Source organism: Chionomys nivalis, chromosome 9 (assembly GCF_950005125.1).
Source record: "Chionomys nivalis chromosome 9, mChiNiv1.1, whole genome shotgun sequence".
In the NCBI taxonomy this organism is placed as follows: domain Eukaryota; kingdom Metazoa; phylum Chordata; class Mammalia; order Rodentia; family Cricetidae; genus Chionomys; species Chionomys nivalis.
This window is the reverse complement of record NC_080094.1, coordinates 12,952,955-12,963,223: the sequence shown is the minus strand read 5'-3', so window position 1 is coordinate 12,963,223 and position 10,269 is coordinate 12,952,955.

Genomic DNA, 10,269 nt, shown 5'->3' with positions numbered 1-10,269 from the left:
GCCTCCCATGCCCTCAGGCCTATACTCCAGCTCTGAAGTTTCTCCATCTCCCAGAGTGGGCTCTCTGGGCCTCCATTTCGAGTCCAACAGGAGTCAGAGCAATGATTGTGTTGTTAAACAACAAACATATAAAACCAGTTCTGGTGCAGTGGTGCAGGCCTGTAATCCCAACACCCCAGAGACTGGGGTAGGACTGAGTTCGAGGACTGGGCTACACAGTGAGATGCTGCCCTTTCCAAAAGCAGACGCACCTACAGGGACTGTGGTTAAATTTCTGAGCTAATACTCCTAGCCGTCATCCCGACAACTGCCGTTCCTGTCCCAGTAGCCTGGGCAGATACCCCATTGCCCAGTGTTGGGGTGAATAGAAATCTCCCTCTTCTCAGGGACCACAGAGAGAGAGAGAGAGGGAGGAAGGGAAACTGCTAGTCACTGCTGCCGTGGCTGGGTGTGTCCCTGTGCCAGGACCTGCTCAGTGCATGCATGTGACCCTCACTGCCGGTGTTTCTATATCCATCACAGATGTGAAAGCGCAGAGAGGTTGGACCACTCTCCAGAAGTGCACAGCTAATAAGTGACAGTGCTGTGATTTGAACCCATGGAGTCAGGCTCCCCAGTCTTTGTCTTGACAGCTATTCCTCAGAGTTGATGACTGCACAGTACACCTGGGGAATTTAAGGTGTGGTCAGTGGGGAACTCCCCATCTTACTAGAGATTGTGTGCTTTAAACATGGCATGAAAGATAAGGGTTTCAAACCAGAGGGGGCTGTGTAGGGACCAAGTCTCTCATTAACTAGGGCACATCAACCACCATGACCACATTAGGTGAGAGGTACAAATTAAAGGAGAGAAGATTTGGGACTGGAGGGACGGCTTTGAGGTTAAGAGCATTTACTGCTCTTCCAGAGGATGTGAGTTCAATTTCAGCACCCACATGGCAGCTCACAACTGTCTGTAGCTCCAGTTCCAGGGGACCCGACACCTTCACATAGACATGCAGGCAAAGTACCAATGCACATAAAAAGAAGAAGGAGGAGGAGGAGGGGGAGAGAAGAAGAAGAAGAAGAAGAAGAAGAAGAAGAAGAAGAAGAAGAAGAAGAAGAAGAAGAAGAAGAAGAAGAAGAAGAAGAAGAAGAAGAAGAAGAAGAGGAAGAAGAGGAAGAAGAGGAAGAAGAGGAAGAAGAGGAAGAAGAGGAAGAAGAGGAAGAAGAGGAAGAAGAGGAAGAAGAGGAAGAAGAGGAAGAAGAGGAAGAAGAGGAAGAAGAGGAAGAAGAGGAAGAAGAAGAGGAAGATTAATTTAGCTTTTGGCTTCAGAGGGTATTCGTCCATCATGGCAGAGAAGCAGCGCATGGCTGCAGGATTATGTGGTGCAGGCTGTTCACATCACAGTGGATGATGAAGCAGTGCAGAAAGAGCCACAGGACAGGGACAGCCTTTGACAGGTGGCTCCTACCAGCCCATGCACACATCCTAAGGGCTCCACAGCCTCCCCAGTTAGTGGCACCAGCTGGGAGACAAGCATGCAAAGCAAGAGCTTGTGGGAGCACACCAGATTCAAATCACAGCACAGGAAGAGTACTGGGAAGTGTGCCTTGCACCCCAAGACTCTGGCTACCCCAAGTCCCAGGATATTTGAGGGGCTTTGGTGGGGGCATTAAGATTTTTCCACAGTTCACTGACTTGGGTTGTGGTTGGTGACCCAAGAAAAACAACAACAAAACCCTGAAACCTTTGAATTATTGAGCAAGAATAATCAGTAAACAGTATGTGGTCAGAAAAAGAAGTCCCCAGCCAAGCACACAGTAGGCACCACTGCTGGCCGGGAGTCAGTTCTGAGCACCCATGCGATCTTGTTTTAATAAATTCAAGTGTTGTTTTATCGTTTTTTTAATTTTTTGTTTCCTTTATTTATTTATGTTGTGTAAAGGGGGCACACAGATACCGTGGCACACCTGTGGGGGCAGAGGACAACTTGCAAGACTTGGTTCTCTCCTTCTATCATTTGGGTCTCAGAGGTTGAACTCAGATCATCGAGCTTGGCCTGTTGAACCATCTCCCCTAACTTCCTCCCAGCTCTAAAATGCTAGGAATCTCCACCCTGTCCCTCTTTCGGTGTCTATGCGGTATACCTCTGCACACAGCTGCAAGCCCATTTCTCTACCTTGATTTTCCACAAACCAGAAGGAGCTTGTCTTTTCCATCAAAGCATTCAGGGTGCTTCGGGCAAGAGATAAGGGTACTTGGGCTGCCCAGGGTGGACTTTCCAGTCCAGAGACATTTCAGTAGCTGTCTGGCAAAAACTAAGTATTTAAGGGGCTCCTAAGGTTTTCAGCCATCTTAAACCTGGGACTTTATCTCTGGTCTGCAGGCAACCCTTCTCTGCTCCCCTTTGGCCAGACATTTCCCAGGTTCCCATGGGCTCAAGGCTCCATCTCCTCCCAGGGTGATGAAAGCCAGTCGGCCGCTAATCACTTCCAGCAGTGATAATAACCCTGCTGGTGTATAGAGTTTCTCAAAGCAGTTCATATACGTTTATCTCTCTGCTCCTCCCCCTGACCCCGCCACTTAGATTTTATTTTGAGGCCCATATTAGAGGGAACTTTTCAGCCACCTGCTCGGGGCGGGAATGGGGGTGGCTCACAGTCAGCTTGTGGGGATCCGTGGCTTCTCCCTCTTGTCCTTCCCCAATATTCATGCTAGTCCACCCCGACCCCGAGTTCACCGGGAAGGGTACACGGGATGCGAGCACAAGTGTAACCTACCAACAGCCCAATTTTTGAGATGATAAACTATGTTAAGCATGGTTTTTCTCTCCTTCCCTTGATGCGCATGGAAGCCTGAATTCTGATACAGAGATCTTGGATTCCTTGGAGCTTCCTGTTAGAGCCATATTTTATACGGCCTTTTAATTTTCACAAGCCAATAAATTTCTTTATGTCCCAGTCAGTTCAAATTTCTATTACTTGCAACTGAAAGAGTCGCCCCGATGAGAGGACACTGTGGAAGACAGCCCTGGGACAGGTGGGCAGCCTGTCAGAGTTCCCTGGGGAGGTCAGAGACTCGGGATTACCTAAGACTAGACATTTCAGACAAAGAGGAAATAAGATGATGTCAAATCAAAGACAGTAACTAAATAAACTCCTACATACTGTTTATGCACATGTGCGTGTGTGTATGTGTGTACGTGTGTGTGTGTGGGTGGGTGTGTGTGTGTGTGTGCCTCAGAGGACAACTTCCGGAAGCTGGTTCTCTCCTCCCACCATGCAGGTTTTGGGGATCGAACTCAGGTCATCAGTCTTGTCCATAGGTGCCTTTTCCAATTGAACTGTCTTGCTGGCTCTATGCCTTACTTTTTGAGACTGGGTCTCTTATTGAACCTGGAGCTCACTGATTGGCTAGACTGACTGCCATTGAGCCCCGTCTCCTCCTCCCAGCACTGGGTTTACAGGTGAAGACCACGCCTGCCATTTGAATGGGAGCTGAGGCTCCAAATTCAGGTCCCCATGGTTCACAACAGCTCTTTACCCACTAAGCGTGCCCTAAAGCCCCAAGCTTTTTTGATAAAATATTAGTTCAGGAATGTTCTTAGACCAGTTTTACGCCCAGAGGAGGTCCGAAACCCTTCTTAGCTGAACTTTTTGCTTTATAAACAAAGAAATGGAAAAGCCATTTGCTAAAGTCCTTGTAACTAGCTATTGGCAAGGTTCAATTATTATAGCTGTATGTAATGATCCTATATCATGTCCTGCAGACACCACAGGGGTAGAAGCAGGCAAAAACCAGGGGCTACTGTTGGTTTGTACAAATAAAGTTTTTTTTTAAATGCAGCCTTGTCCACTTGTTTCTGGGTTGTCTGTGACTTCTTTTGCACTATGGTAGGAATGTTGAAAACTTGTTACAGGGCCCAAATGGAGACAAAAGAGAGACTGCTTTTGGAGATGACCATGCCAGGGGCTGCTGACTCTGCCCCAAGCTCTCCTGTGCCCAAACCCCGTTCCCATCCCTCCATCCCCTTCCTATGAAATAGGATAGCCTGTCTATGACCTTGAGATAGTGAGTATATCTATGGTGTTTTGCAAACCAAGTGCAAAGGGACAAAATGTGCATGAGGTCACAACCAGCCAAGTACAGTCCCTGGTGCTGAGGACAGAGGGGAGCTTGGCAGGGATCCTGTGATGGGGTGCAGCAGGCAGCCACTCTGGGGGAGTGCACATTTTTGTCTGTGTAGGATGTAGGATGCATCATCCTTCCAGAAATATTCCAGCAACCCCTCAGGTTCAGGCATGAGCCCAACAAAGTCCAGGTTAAACACTATTGCTTGTAAACCTATAAAAGAACACTGGGGTTTAAGAGCTGGTGCCCATAAAGGGGCAGCAAATTGGGCTACCGACCCTCCTGGATGGATTCGGTGCCCTTTCACAGTCTGAAAGCCCTGTCTGTGTCTTAGTTACCTCTCTCACCACTGTGTTGACAAGTGTGACTTATGGTGGGAGAGGCGATGTTGTCTCTCAGCGCAGTTCAGTATGGCGGCAGGAACTCAAGGCAGCTGGTCGTGTGGTACCCAATGAGGCCGCAGAGAGATGCCTGATGCTGCTTGCTCTCTCCTTTCTTACTCAGTCTGATTCTGTGGCCCTTGGGATGTGTCCCCCAAACCTTTCCAGAAACATACTTTCAGAGATACACGCCTGTAGGGTGCCCTCCTGGGTGACTCTGGATGCAGTCAAGTCGACAACTAACCACCACACCCACAAGAGAGAAACAAACAATAGCAAAGACCAAGACTGCCCACAAGCATGCACTCTGTGAAGACAGAAGAAGCCTCAGTCAACGTAGGTGGTCCACGGATGCAGGTGTGGGGCCTGGGGACACTGGAGCTCCTGGGCAAGAGCATTCTTGTCTTCATGGGACAGTGAAACCTTGATTTTGCTAAGCTGAGGTTCCCCCACCTTCTCTGAATGGACTGTCGGTTTGGGAGTTTTTGTGGTGTCAGGCTTGGTTGGAAGGCTTTGGGCGGGGTGATCAGGGAGGGGTCCCTGCTGTCTGTAGTAATATTTGGTTTCATTGTTAATGGTTTTTGGTCTTTTGTTTTGTTTTGTTTTTGAGACAGGGTTTCTCTGTAGCTTTGGGGCCTGTCCTGGAACTAGCTCTTGTAGACCAGGCTGGCCTCGAACTCACAGAGATCCGCCTGCCTCTGCCTCCCGAGTGCTGGGATTAAAGGCGTGCGCCACCACCGCCCGGCATCAGTTGCCCATCTTCTTACAGTCGCCTTCCCACTGGACCACTGCAAGCTGCCATCCTTTATTTCTCATCAGTCTGAGAAAACAACTTCAAGGTGGAAGAATTTGTTTGGTCACATGGTTTCAGCCCATGGAGGGAGAGTGAAGCAGCTCATCCTGTGGTGACCAGGAAGCAGAGAGAAGGGGGCTCAGGGACAAGGCCTATCTTTCCAGGGCACACCCTGGTGATTTCTTTCTCCAACAAGGCTCCACCTCCTGGTCCCCACCATCTAATAGTACTCCCAATTATAAAGTCATCAGGGGATTGGCCTATGGATGAAGGCGGACTCCTCGTGAGCCAATCACCTCTCAGCAGCGCTATCAGCTGGAGACAGAGCCTTCAATAGCCAAGTTTGTCTTCACATCCAATCTATGACACCCTAACACGCTTGATCCTGGTAGAGGCTTCCTAACTGCTCATTCTAACCCTCCCCCCACCTCACCCTAAGTCAGCTGGCACTAGGCAGTCATAATGATGTTTTCACGCTTTAAAATGCTAAATTATCAGAGTACCCCGTGCATTTCCATCTACCTCCAGAAAATGCAATAGTTAAGTCCTTTTTTTTTTTTTAAACATAGCAAGCATAGGCTGCATTTATGGAGATTACAACTACAAAATGATGAGGTTAATGACATTTAAAGGTGAAATGTCATGAAAGTGCTTGGCTTGACCTTGGGCCATGTCTGGAAGCTTCCACTGTCCCCACTGAGAGGCCCAAGAGTCCTTGACCAACAGAATAGGATTTGTGCCTCCTCTCTGCCCTCAGAGGGGGCCAGTCCAGCAACCCTCACCTAAGAATCTCCATTGGAAAATAAACACTGTTAATATACAAGAAATCCCATCTCAGAGCCTAGTCAAAACGGCCTTGGGAGGGACTGATAGGATCCTAATGGACTCCAGATGTCTCATTCCTCCATTGGGGTGACCTGAGGAGATGAGGGGGAAGCTTGCAGCCTCTCTGCCTGCTCTTCAGGCTTGGTTCATCTTTTCCCTTGATGGTCTCTGCACCGGGTACCATAGAGCAGTTATCCAACCAAGGAAGCACTGGCCCAGCGAGACTCTTCTGTCTGGAGTTGGAACTGAAGCACCTCCATGTCTTAGGCGTGAAGCAGGCAAGGTAGCACTCCTCAGAGGCGTATGGAGGAGCTGTGAGCCAGGTGAAGGTCTCAGGGTGGGGGACGAGTCTGTGGAGGGGCAAATGTAGAGATCCAAGGGAGTGCTGGGTTCGCTTGGACAGGCAAACTCTGGGAATTCATTGCAGCGATCACGGGTCTGACTGAAAATCACCGTTTATACTCACGCCATTCCCTAAACACCAAAGGGCCAGGCTGCTCTCACTGGGCTCCAGCAGCCCTGCACTGGCTCCCGCTGCCAATGGCCAGCTCCCCTGCTGTGTCCCAGTCCTGAGCTTCTTCTGGCCCAGGTTTCACCTGACTGTCATCTGAAGGTGTCTCCTTGGCTTCCAGCCTCCCTCCTTTCCTTCTTCCTTCTTAGTCAGCCCCTTTTTGCCTCAGCCCTCTGTATTGAGTAACTCCTGTCTGTGGAGTCCTGTATTCTACCTGCAGCATCCCCTGAACCACCAGGGGATTGGTTTGGCCTGCACCATACTGTGCTAGACACGCATGTCCAGCGATGCAGCTATCCAGTCAGGTCTTCCCTGGTGATGTGTGTGGCCCACCCATCCCCCACCCTGCATATGCACAAGTCTAGTCAAGCTATTTGAGCCACACATGGGAGCAGAGTCTAGAAGCTCAGAGAAGAAAGAGATGCCAGCTCCCTTGTCCCAGGTCCTTCTCTCATTGCTCCCCACGGCTGCTGCTCTCAGTGCCCTCGGGCATCCTTCTCTACACTGCTGGGTCCCTGCCTAGAACACAGGCAGCATTATTCCTGTCTGGACTCAAATGACACCTCCTTGCTTAGGTCTCTTTTAGTGTGTCCTGAAATGGCAGGTGTCCCTCTTTTCTCCCATTGCAATTTTGCCTCCACCTTCTAGATTGCCAGTATCACAGGGACAGCGCATGACCGATGTTGACACTCAGGAGATATCCCCACACAGAAGGTCACCAAATTGATGTAGTCTCACATTTTTTGATTACATTTATTTATTTTTTTCATTTATTTGAGGGGAGCATAAGCTCTGCATGGACATCAGAAGAATTGGTTCTCTCCTTCTACCATGTGGGACCCAGGCAGCAAGCAACTTTAACCACCGTACCATCTCACCAGTGCCGAGTCAATATTTTACAGACAGATGGTAGAGGACCGGGAGTGTGAGCTGTCTAAAGATGCCATTCAGGTAGCTCCGGGCTGGATGGTGAAGAACAAGAGGATCATATCTGCACACAGTTCTCAAGTGCAGAAGCCAAACAGCGAGATGTCATCGGGGATGTGCACTGAGAAGGCTCTGGAAGAGAAACGCTGCCATTTCTTCTGGCTTCTGCATCTACCTGTCCTTGTCCCATCTCCACAGCCCCGTTGATGCTCTGTGTACCTCTTCTTCTCTCAACAATGCAACATCTCTGCTTAGGGCAGCGGTCCTCAACCTTCCCAATGCCGCAACCCTTTGATACAGTTCCTCATGTCGTGGTAACACCCAGCCACAAAATTGTTTCATTGCTACTTCATGACTATAATTTGGTCACTGTTACGAACTGTAATGTAAATATCTGACAGGCAACCCTATGAAAGGGTAGTTTAACACGCAAAGGATTGCAACCCACAGGTTGAGAACCACTGACCTAGGGATTCACTCCAGGACCTTAGCTTACAACTCTCACAGAGTTCAAGGAAAACTGTGTTCGGGCTAATGTTAGTCATGGAAGCAGGGTTAGCAGAATCCCCACCCTTCCTATTCATGGCCTGCAGGGGCGGCAAGAAGAGTCGTGTGTGTGTGTGTGTGTGTGTGTGTGTGTGTGTGTGTGTGTGTAAGGCTGGACCAGCGGCTGTGGCTGTCAGTCTCTGGAACCCAGCAGGAGGGAGAGGGAAGGATAAACTGTGAGGTTCATGAGACAGGCGTGATCCTGGCTGATCCTTTAATCCCCTCTGAGCCGGCTTCCCACAGAGTAGAGGCTAGGGTCCCTCTGCTCTTCTGGAAGGTTCTCTGGAAACCTGCCCTTCCAGATCCAGCAGCCCAGTGTTAGTCACTACTGGACACTGACATACAACCTCAGAGTGGCTTCAGCCAAGGATGCGCTTTCTGCCCACCCAGCTGAAGGATGCAGTCTCCGTATCAGGCTGTGCTAGATCCGCAGTCCTCACCTGACGACCTGACTTCCATCCCAGAGAGAACTAACTCCCATCCTCTGACCACCACATATGCACTGTGTGCGACTGCGCATGCCCTCGTGGGCATACATGTAGCTTCACATAATAAATAAGATAAAAGAAACAGCTGTTTTTCACCAGACCCCTTCCTGTTCAAATCCACACGCACCATTCTTGCCCTTAAAAGCCCGAGTCCACGGTCACTCGAGCTGCACGCCTCCCGCGCATCCCGTGGGTCCACCCTTGTCCTGCTCTAGTCGTACTCTGTGGGTGAACTGTCGTCGACCTTCGTGAGGTTTGTCAGGCATCTGTGTCCTCTCCCGAGTGACAGCTTTGCATTTCCAGGGACTTTGGAAGAACGGCATGGTATTCCAAAGCATCCCTGCAGGGGTTGACCCTGCAGTCAGGCACAGCGTCAGGAGACCTGTCCTGGAATCCATACTAGCAGGCTCATTCAGGCAGGAAGCTGTCCCTGGCCAGCAGTCTCTAAGAACCCCAGTGAAGGTCCTATTCCTGTTTCTAACCTGTCAGGGGCCTGTTGAGAGCGGAGGGACGTCCCACCCAGCTACCTACCCTGCTTTGCCCAAAACTTAAGAAGGTTGTCCCTGGTGCAGTTACCAGTGATCTCCTGGTGACAGTGGCATCAGATTCCGAGGCCCTGCTAGGCAGGCAGCCAGGGCTCCCCTCTTCTCTCATCACCCCAGTTGTTCCCTCCATCCATCTCTGACTTTCAAACAGTCCTCCCAGAAGCAGAGTTCCCATTGGAAGTTGGATCCTGATGCCTCTGTCAGACTTCAGGCTCCTCTCTCTTCGGGGACCCAACAGAGCCGTTTCCATCCTCCAGACCCAAAAGTTCATGGCCATTCGCCCGTGCCCTCACTCACCCTCTCTAACTCATCTGTCCAGCCACACCTTCATTTGCTCGCTTGCTCATTCATTTGTTCACTCATTCATTTGTTCACGCTCTTGTTCTTTCATTGTTGCCTTGCTTCCCTCCCCACCTCTTCTGCTCCTTCATCACATGCTGTATTTGTGCTGGGGTGAAGGTCAGGACTCTTAAGTACGGTTGGCTGGGGAGATGACTCTGTGGGTAGTCAAGAATGAGGATCTGAGTTTGAATCGCCTGTACCCATGCAAACAGTTAGCTATAGCTGGGTGTGCCTGTAGTGGCAGCATTGGCAGAGATAGGTGTATCCTGAGAGTTCACTGGCAAGACAGCTTAGCCCAAAACAGGGCAATAAGGTAAAGGATGGTGGAGGAATACAATGACATCCTGTTTGTGAAGGGTCCTGAATCTGTTTACTCAGGTGCATGCAACACACACACACACACACACAATCTTAAGAACAGCCACCACTGCGACCCAGCCCACATCATGCAGCCTTGCTACATAATATTCCAGCTCTTGGTAGAAAATATCTCCCCCCACCTGCTTCCCATCCCCCAGTGGTCCACCCACTTGATTCCCATCCCCCAGTGGTCCACCCACCTGCTTCCCATCCCCCAATGCTCCACCCACCTTCTTCCCATCCCCCAGTGCTCCACCCACCTGCTTCCCATCCCCCCAACGCTCCACCCACCTGATTCCCATCCCCCAGTCCTCCATCTGTCTGCTTCCCATCTCCCCAACCCTGGTCCAGCTGTCATCCCCATCTGTCAGTCACCCACCACTGTTGCCCTGGCAGACTGTCTGACTTGATTCTGCACATGTTGTCTTCTCTAGCTCCT